Raw genomic sequence first — 10,424 nt, 5'->3', positions numbered from 1 at the left:
CATAACTGTATGTACCCCTGCGCTTCTTTTGCTGCTAATGAACACTTACAAGGCTGTATTTTTTCATTTAGTAAGAAAGACAAGTATCTGAAATTACAAAATCTATGTATGTCATGTGGGGGTTTTTCCCCTAACAAATATTTCATAAAGCAAGATTATTTCAATATACCTTAAGCAAAGGTCACTTTGACTTGAAAGTTAGTTTGATGTACAGCTGCATAATTTAATGTAGTGCCTTAAAAATGGAAATGTTTCACCATTAAATTGTATTCAATTTTTGCAACTTTCTCTGCTTGCTGTTTAAATCATCTTTTTAAATCAACCATTTAATCCAGAGGTGATATCACCAAACTTGCGGCGATTAGGATATGTTTAGTCCATAGCACGTTTCCAGCTCTTTGCAAACAATTTATCACTTACCAGCTTCGCAGCCAGATGTAGAAGGAATAAGCAAGTTGCTTCTCTTGCATTCTTCCCCCATCTTAGGTTTTTCTGGGATGAAATGCAGAACAAGAAACCATCCAGGAGTGCATTTGTCCCGGTACGAAGCCGAGGCAGGAGGGTATTGCAGTGCTTGCTCCAGGGCAGAGCAAGCATCCCTGCTGCTGAGCTCTGGAAACCCTTGCACAGGCGAGCAGCCCCCGCTCATGTCGGTGGAACAACTGACTTTTGTGAGGCAAATTTTTCCTACAAGGATCTGAGCCTGCCAGATCGCCTTCTGCTGGTTTGTTTTTTAATGTGTTATAACAAGACCTTGACTTTTTTAACTTTAGTTTTCTTGGACTAGCTGCTAAAGAAGTTTGGTGTTAACCACGTGCCCGTGCGTTGGATGAAATGAATTTGCCGTCCACCAACATATGACCTGGTCAAAGAAAATAAATGAGCTGGTTACGGCTATTTCCCCCCAACAGAGTCATAAACACTGTAATAGAAATTCCTATGTATCTTTTCACCAGGCTTTGGAAGATTGAATCTTTACTGTATACCACTTACTATCATCAAAACTAGTAAGGTATAAATAAAAACCTGGCTGCATTATTATCTTTTTAAAAGACCAGTAATTTCCAGATCTAATGATAATATGGTCATTTGACATGTTGAGCTTTTAGCCAAATACTCTCCAGGATAGCAATGCTTCACCACGCCATTGTCTTCACAATATTTAAAAATTAAGTCCGTCCTTTTTCATCTTCTGAGCAGCAAGTGTAATACCAAGAAACACAGATTTAAAGGCTTCTTAGTGTGGTGAGGGTCAGAAAGTGAAAAAAACCCCTAATCATTCTACTGCTTAGGAAGTAATGAGACCTCCGTCCTCAGGCTCTGTTGCCACCGAGCCACCGTGCTTTAATTCCTTAGGTGTTTAAGTGTCTCCCAATAAATCTTTCTAAATGCTCCTGGCATAGCCAGAGTTTGCTGAAAGTTTCAGAGCGCTCTGCACTTCAGTACCGAGCTTGCGCTAAAATCCTACCAAGACCCACAATTAACCCAGGGATTACTGGCTAATGGGTGGAGAGGAGCAGCTCCTCTTCATCGTTGTGTTTCCTCAAGGAAGGGAACCGCAGTTGTAGGAGAAAAGGTTTAGAGCGGTCGCCTGCGTGGAGACAAACGCTTTGCTTGCTTTGAAGGAGGGCGCTGGGACAGGGACTCAACCGTCCTTTGCCGCTCTGGGCAGCTCTCCGTTGAGCATGCTGTCTTCCAAAACGTGGGACCAGTGCAGAGGGAGGCCAGTTGCCAGGGCTCTGCACCCATGGTGCCACCAGCTAGACCAGTCTTCCCGTGGTCCCTTTCAGAGCCCAGCTGAAAGCCCGGCCCTGTCTGCATTCTTAGGCTACCAGATGCCGATAACCTGTTCTCCAGATTATTGTTTTACAGAATAAAATCATTCTACTCCAAGAAAAAGATATTTGCTTTGTGGCTGAAGGACTGCCTCAAAGCTTCTGGTTCTTTCCCCAGTATACCTGCAATCTGTCACCTGGCCTTGGGAAAGCCAAGTAGATGGTCCTTGCTTGCCAAGCTGAGGAATTAGGAAGTTTTGGGCTCTTTTTTTTTTCCATTTTACAGAGCTGCTGTACGTCTCGACTCTCTAATAGCTTTTACATATGCCAATTCTTTACAAATTAACTTTTGAGCATGACTGGTGCTGAATTCTACACCTAAGGAAGTTAGGTGTCCGAGGGATCGCTCCTAAGCTGCTTTAGGCTGCGAAAATAAGTCCATTTTCATTGCTCTCCTGCCAGGCTCGGAGAGGGACATTGCTTCCTCTCCGTGCCCATCAGTGGGGTACAGTGGGGCAAAGCCAAGGCTTGGCTTTTGCTCTTCACCGAGAAAAGGACGATCTCTTGCTGATCTGGGGACCAGCTGAGGTGTTTCCCTCTGGAGGAGGGAGCACTGAGACTAAGACTACGGCTGTGAGGCCAGCGAGTCTCTTCCAGCTCCAAGAGGGAGCACGGCTGCATGCTGTTTTCTTTGTTAAAATACTAAGTAGTTCTCTAGTCTGCTCTTAAAAGGCAAAGAAAGCAGCCTCTCGTGAGCAGCCGTGGAGAAGAAAGAAAATGAGAAACTTGGAACCGGCTGCCCAGGGAGGTGGTGGAGTCACCATCACTGGAAGTGTTCAAAAAACATCTGGACGTGGCACTTCAGGACATGGTTTAGTGGGCATGGTGGTGTTGGGTTGATGGTTGGACTTGATGATCTTAAAGGTCTTTTCCAACCTTAATGATTCTGTGATTCTGTGAAACTATCAGAAACCGTCTCAAAGTGGGGCAGCAGTAGCCCGCAAGCAGCACAGCTCCCCAGCAAGGTGCTCCGTGCCCAGAACTGTTTACATCCAATTGTCAACTCAAATCTTGCCCCTGATCTTCAGCGAGGTGAAGTTTAAGTTATCCGCTGTCTTGTAACCACCAGTCCCCAAATTCAGATAAACTTAAAATACTTCCACCCAATAAGTATAACTGGCACTTGAAGGACACATAGAAAGTCATTACTGAAAGGTGCTAACTTTTCTGATAATAAATTAGTTTTCTGACTCCTTGAACTCTTTGTCAGCCCAGACAGGAGACTGTTTTATAGCGCAGGTCTGGCATGCTGTTTGCTTTTTGATGTTATGAATGTCCATGATTTTATTTAGGATTTAGGTTATCACCAGATGTTGAGATTGTACAGGGGAAAAAAAAAATAATCTTGCAATGTCCTCGCCTGATCTAGTCAACTGTTCCTCCGGCAGCTCACGTGAAGGGGAAGGTTGACAAATTTCTGATATCAAACCCAGCTGTCAGAACAACACGGGGTAATAGCTGTCCTTGTCAAACGCGCCAATTAATTCACCAGCTTGTCAATGTAGGTATAATTGATAGACTCCACAATCTGGCTGAGTAATGAAAGTCGAAAGCATTACTAAGACCATTTCACCTCCTAAGAGATCCCGTAATCTAACGTGAGCTGTCAGTGTCGCAGTCAGGGGCGCTTAAAAAAACAAAAACAAACCAACCAACAATTTTCTGCAACAGTAACTTGAGGTTTCATATGACTCTTCATTTTAAAGGTAGAAAAGGATGTGAAAAGAAAGAATATGAAACTATGAAACAATGGCATAATATAGTAGAGTGGCGGTTTTATCCAAATAGTCCTTTAAGTAGAATGGAAAATATAATTAGAGGAATTGTTTCTCTGTGAGAACCAGTGAGTCCTGGAGGTCTTTCTTTTAATAAGTTGTTTTTAGAAGAAAACGTGGCCATTGTCTTAAAAGCTGTGGCTGTGGGAAGGCAGTGTCAGCTCAGCAGGCTCATTAGCATAATCCTTTGTCTGATTTAGAAATGTTTGTTAAGAACTTCTAAAACAACAACAACAAAATTGCTATTAGAGTTCCCTGACTGCTGTGCTAACTCACCCGCTTCCAACGTAGGTTTTCTTTTAATAAGTGGTTTGAGGTCTTCTGGCTTTAGAGAGTGGTTTTTGTGTCAGTCAGTCACTCATTTTATTAAAGAAAAAAAAAAAAAAAGCTTTACTCTTTGTCACCGCAGCACAGGGATAAGGTAGTTGGACCTACAACCAGACTTACTACGGTGGCATGTGCAAGCCAGAGCATCTCTCGTAAGTCAGCTCTGCCAAAGGACGAGTACTCAGACGTGGACTCAACAACATCGTAATAAAATACAGAGTAAAATCTTCAGGGATAAATCCAAGAGCCATACACACTAGCAAGATAACAGCAGGAAACGAAAAGGGCTGTCCTTCACCAAAACCCTCAGAGTGCCGGTGCTGCCCCGTGCCGTATTTGAACCAGACCTCTGCCTCTGCTCCTGCCCGCGCGGGCGGGAAGGAGGGACGGGAGCGTCTCCCCCCGCAGCCTCCCCCAGCACAGCGCCGGGCGCGCGGTGCGGGAAGGTATAGCGTACCTGAGCCCCCGCGGGAGCGAGGGGGTTCCTACCCCTTTTCAGCACGCTGCGTTGGCTCAGCTGGGCTACCACAGCCGCGGGCACTGCTGGTGCATCGAGACTCATCCGTATCGATTGCATGCGCTGGAGGAGCACCCGCCTGCTCCAGAGGGCTGGCACCGAGCGCGCCCCGGAGCGTGCGGAGGGAACCAACCCGCCTGGGGTTTTAATGCGCCCTCCGAGAGAGTCTGAAATAAGGAAACGGATCTTCTAAGAGAATTTAGGATGGCATTTTACGGGGAGGGACCGCAGCATCGGTTCTTTATGCGGTTCAGGAGATGATTGAAAAACATTACAACCGCAGGCAATGATGAGAAAAGCAAGTGAAAAAGGACCGTCGGTGCTGGGTAGCTCTGCTTTCCTGCTTCCTAGGATTTATGTACTTATGGATGAATGTAATACTTGGCGATCAAAGGAGTTCAAACAGTGGTTGTATTAATTATTTCAACATAACCTCTAAATCCCAGGATGGCAGTAGAAATCTTCAGCTTGGTCTTAATCTTCTGACGCTTTTTATTAAGTGCTAAATTAAGTGCTGTTGCCTTACGATAAAGCAGCTTACAGCCATGTGAGCGGTGGAATTGTCACCATGGTGTACGTACACTCTGCACTCTCATCTCAATTTCTAGTCAGGCTGGCTAGATCTTTCCCTAAAGTGAATTACTGAAGGGAAAATCTCCTGTTAGATATTCTGCTGGCTTTTTTGTTGATACTTGGTTAATTCTCACCCGATCTTTTTGTCTATTGCTCCGAGTTTGCAGAGTGATGCGCGTTATTGCCTATGTTTGCTAGCGCGTATTACTGTTGCAGATATCACTGAAGCGGAGAAGAGCTAAAGTCCTCCCGTCCATGCAGACTGTTTTGGCTCGCAGTTGCCACTCTTTCTTCCTGTTTTCCCAAGAAATGTTTGGTACCTCTTGAAGATGCCTGCAGGGCTCCCAGCTCATGCAAGTCTTATGCATCTCGCAGCAAAGATCTACCTTATTTTGGAGATTAGATGCCTGTGATCTGCGTTTTGTGGCCAAGAAAATATGAATATGCTTCAAAGAAATATTAGAATCATCTCACAGTTTCTCTTCTTTTCTTCCCCCCATTGTTTCCTAAAGTATATTGATCCTTGATGTGCTTGCTTTCTTGAGCCAGTATGAAGACAGTGTGTCTGAATCAGGGATGGAAATAAGTGGTATCTGAAGCTGTTCTCGAACCTCAAGACAGGTTATTCTGGCTTTGCTATGTCAATCCCAAAGATGACTCCATTTCTAAGTTAGGGGTAGTCCTATGTACTAATTAAAGGTAACGCCATCCTAAAGGCCAAAACTATGATCCCTAGTCTTCATTTGGGAGCTATAAAGTATCATAAGATCTGATACGGAGCGCCTTGAGTGAAGGAAACTCAAGGGAGTTTGGGGTTGACACGCTACTGGGCTCCCTCCACGTTGCATTATCAGGGGGCTTGTTAAGGCCACTCCTATTGCAGAATCAGAGGGTAATACAGAAGCCAGATAAAATCGTTTCCATAGTTCCTAGTTTCTTTGTCTTCCCTACATCGGGGGCCCCAGAACTGGCCGCAATGTTACAGGTGTGGTCTAACAAGGGCCGAGGACGGGGATCTAATTGCTTCATCTACTGGTTGTGCTCTTTCTAATACAGCCCCGGTGCCGTTGGCTGCCTTTGCTGCCACGGCTCGCTGCTGGCTCATGTTCAGCTCACTGCCTGCCCTGACCCACCGCTTTTTTGGGCATGGCTTCTCCCCAGTACTGTATCATAGGGTTAGTCCCCCCGAAGTACAGGACTTCGCACTTGTCTGTCTTTGCTGAATTTCATAAGGTTCCTGTTGGCCTGTTCCTCCAGTCTGCTTCTGTCCCTCTGAAACACTCCAAAATTGTCCATCAAAAGTGAAATGCTAGCGTTATTTTAATGCTCCCACATGCGCTGAGAGGAAGGCAGGATGTTACATCAGCAGATCCAATTTCCTAAAATGCACCTAGGACATATCTATCTATCTATCTATCTATCTATCTATCTATCTATCTATCTATCTATCTATCTATCTATCGAATATTCTATTCTATATATAGAAGGAAAAAAAGGAAGGGGCAAGGGGGAGGACACAGAGTATCTCTCCACGCCCCCAACCTGAGGTTAGCTGATCCCCTGTTTGGCATAATATATGTGGCAATAATATCTCAATGTTTTGGCCTTCAGTGAATGCAAGGTTTAAGACCTGAGGGAAAGACATCCATAAATTCTCTGAGTGATGAATGGTTGGCAGTTTGATTTGAATACTTTCTGCTACAGATGTTTAACATTTTTCCTCAAGGGCATACGCCAGAGAGCAGAATGAGGAGACATTTTCATCTGAATACTTGCATCTTTGGTACAGAGCCAGCGTGGTCGCCACGGGCCAGCAGAGCCAGAGCGCGTGGAGCACGCAAGTCGTGAAGAAGAAGAGCGGGAGCACAACCGGGTTACGGTCTTGGCAGAAGCCTGACGACAACACGACGCGCTTTGCCGGGCAAGGTGGACGATGCCATGTTCCCAGCCGGCGACTGCTGGTAACTCAATCCTCCCAGAGGGAGGCTGAGGGCGTTGCGGCATTCCCAGCCGGTAGCCAAGGCCTGCCTCCGCGCGCTCCCGTTCGTACACGCGGCTTCTCTACACAATGAGAAGGGGTGGGCGAAGTGTAATAAAGCAGCTGGTCTATTAGAAGATAAGCTTTGTGGAGAATAACACAAACATGAAGAATCCCCTTAATCTTAAACTTTATTACCCTAGATAATAGGCTTTGGTAGTGACAACAATCAGTTGAAACGCAGAATTGTCTCGGCTCCCGCAGCACCTGCCGTGTCAGTCAGTCAAAAGCCATCTTCTGCCGCACAAAAGGGTGGCGGCTTGGTACGAGCAAGCGAAAAGTTTTGTTCGTTTATTTTGAAAAGGCCAGGGAAAGCTGGGCAGTCTCCCTTCGCAGATTTAAGCCTGCACTCTGAACCTGCTGAGGCGAAAGGCTAAAGCGATATGAAAGCCTGCTTGGTTTCTTTACCTCTGAGGAGCAGGAGTAAGGCACCTTTTGTCCGCCGAAGCCCACTTGAAAGAGTAGGAGTTGTTATTCCTGCTCTGAATTAGGTCAAGTTTTCCAATATTCAGCCAGCAACGAGAAAGGGAAATATAATGAAATCTTTTTGCAAAATCTTTATCTGTGTCATTTGCAATATCTCGGACACAAAATTAATTTAGCTATCTGAGGCACTATTCAGAAGCATCATCTCTCATTCTCTTTTCGGTGGGAAACTCGGATCCCCAAAGCCCCATGCACATATGTGATCCCCATTCCTGTAAATTGTCAGGAACTGAGAGCTTTCAAATGAAAAGGCATTTTACTTTATACATGGCCTTGGCTTTATTAATTTTTCTGGGGTTTTTTTAGTTAATTTTTTTTCCCACAGTCCTATGATCAAAATACAAAGAAAAAAAAAATCTGTTTACCACAAGCTGTTCTTTTGTTTAGAAGTATTGCAATATGAACTTTGGTTAAAAGAATAACTGCAAAGTGACAGAGGGTAATTTTTAACTCATGAGAGAGAAAAGCAGATCTAACAAAAAAAGAAGTGTGACAATTATTTCAAGTCTTTAGTGCCCTCTAATAATAGTTGCAACAGGTAGTGTAGCAGAAGCTCACAGCGCAAGATATATAGGGTAGGAAAAGGGGCTCATTTGGGGAGGGGGTGTTTACACAGCTCCAGGCAGTATAGTTAAGTAATTCTAAAAGTTATGAACATTAAAGCTCAATCTAGTGGGTTAGATTTTGATGCTTAGCTTTGCCCACAAATCCAGGATTTTTCTCTTTTAGTGTCTGGTATTTCACTATGTATCTCCTCTGCAGAAAGCGATGAGTGGAGATTCAAACAAAATTAAAAAAAAAAATCGAAACCAGCAGCATATTTTGACTTGCAGAACTATAAACAGAAAGGGAACAGAAGGTGCACTGAAACCTGCATGGCGCTCTGCCTCTCTCTGAAGACAGAAGAAGTTAATCGCGAGGCGAGGCGGCAGCGATCGCCCCAGCAGCTTGCCAGCGGCGAGCGGCGGAAAAGCATCGACACGGCAGACCGGATGCTGCCGTGCAAACCGGCTGGGTAAGAACAACTGGGAGACGGGGAAACCTAAAAGAGGAGCTTAATACTATCTCAGCAGAGCTTTAGAAGAAATGCTGCTTCGAGTCTGATTTACAGAATCACAGAATCATTAAGGTTGGAAATGACCTTTAAGATCAAGTCCAACCGTCAACCCACCACCACCAAGCCCACTAAACCATGTCCCGAAGCGCCACGTCCACAAGTTTTTTGAACACCTCCAGTGATGGTGACCCCACCACCTCCCTGGGCAGCCTGTCCCACTGTTGGACCACTTACATCAGCTGAGTTGCCTTAGAAACTCGTCATCTGGTCAAAGCAATTGGGAGCTTCTGCCCAGCGGGTTTCACATTCAGCAAGGTTTACCGACCTTGCGTCTCAGCGGGATGGAGGCAAACTCCCCTTCTCCAGGTGGTTCCGCTTCCTCTGGTAGGCGCGACCAAGACACCTCAGCTTCCTTCGCGATGCCGTATTGATTTGTCGCAGTCTCGCTTTCCCTGAGGAACTGACTGCACTAGATCAAATTAAGGACAATCTGAGCATTTAATGGGGCTCCTTCAATATGATGAAGTTTGACTGCTTGAAGTTGAAGTTCATGATAATTATTTATGCTGACGGCACCCTCGCAGGCAATAAAGGCTGACCCTTTCCTGAAGGCCTCAGGCTCTCCATCAGGGAATTCTTTTGATCCTGCTGTGCTTACCTAGTACGCATACTTCTCATTATTAAATATGAGTACGATGGTCAGAGACCAAAATGTATTCATTTCCACCAAAAGCCGGTATCGGAATTCTCATTTTGTTTCTATTCTCTGTTACCAAATAAAACCCTTGTGCCTGACTAGCACTAGCAGCACTGGAGCCCAGCCGCAGTTTTGAGATGAGCGGCAAAACCTTTGACTCTACTGGGTGCAGGATCAGGCCCGTGCCTGCTCTTCTGCAGTTCCACAGTACCTAATAAAATCCATTCGTGATGAAAACGGCGGCATTTCTGTATTGTCCAAGAGGTTTGTCCTGACGATTGCCTATATCACAAGTCTTTGAGTTAATAAACAGGTTTATCTGCGAGCAGGTATTTTTCATGAACGGCAGAGAAGTTGAAAATAAATGCCTCTTGCAATTTCTTGAGCCCTGTTATTAAAAACCCTCCTGGTTGGGTAGAATGAAAACCCTTCTCAAAGTCGGTGTGCGTGTGTGCGCCTATCGCATAAACCCAGCTGCCTCAACGCCTGTGGATGGTTGTCAATGCACAAAGCACCGACAGGCTTTCATTTTTGGTGTATGTATACACACACACACATATATAAAAGTGAAAACATGCTGTTGTATGTATACATGCAATAAAAATACACACACATACATAAAGTAGCTCTCCGGCTGTGGCTGCCAGAAATGAAGTAGTTCAGCTCCTCAGCTCATGGTCTGTACATGAGGTAAGTAAGGAAAGAGGCAGTTTTCTGATTTTGTTGTTGTTTTCTAAATCTTTTCTCCCTCCACAAAGCAACAGCCGCATCCACCCTACTTTTCTCTGGAGCACAACTGCCAAAATACAACGTGTTTTGGGACAGCTCTGGCCCCACACGTATTCTGCTTTTTTATAGCAGGGAGAAAAACAATGCACATGGCTTTCGCACAAGGAACATATTACTTACCTAAGCTGCCGAGCCCTCCTCCTGTGGCGGAGAGAATGGCTACAGTGCTCTGACACAGCTACATCAAGTCCTTGTCCCCGCTTTGGACAGCCAGCCCAGGACCCCTGCTGTCCCCCTCACCCTCCTCCTCCCCGGTGCTGCTTTTCTGTGCAGGTTCTTAGTACCGGAGCTTTCAAGCGCAGGGACGGCTGCCCCGCGTTACCCGGTAAT

This window comes from Phaethon aethereus (genome assembly GCF_964289735.1).
Source record: "Phaethon aethereus genome assembly, chromosome: 5".
NCBI lineage: Eukaryota > Metazoa > Chordata > Aves > Phaethontiformes > Phaethontidae > Phaethon > Phaethon aethereus.
Note: the sequence above shows the minus strand (reverse complement) of the source record.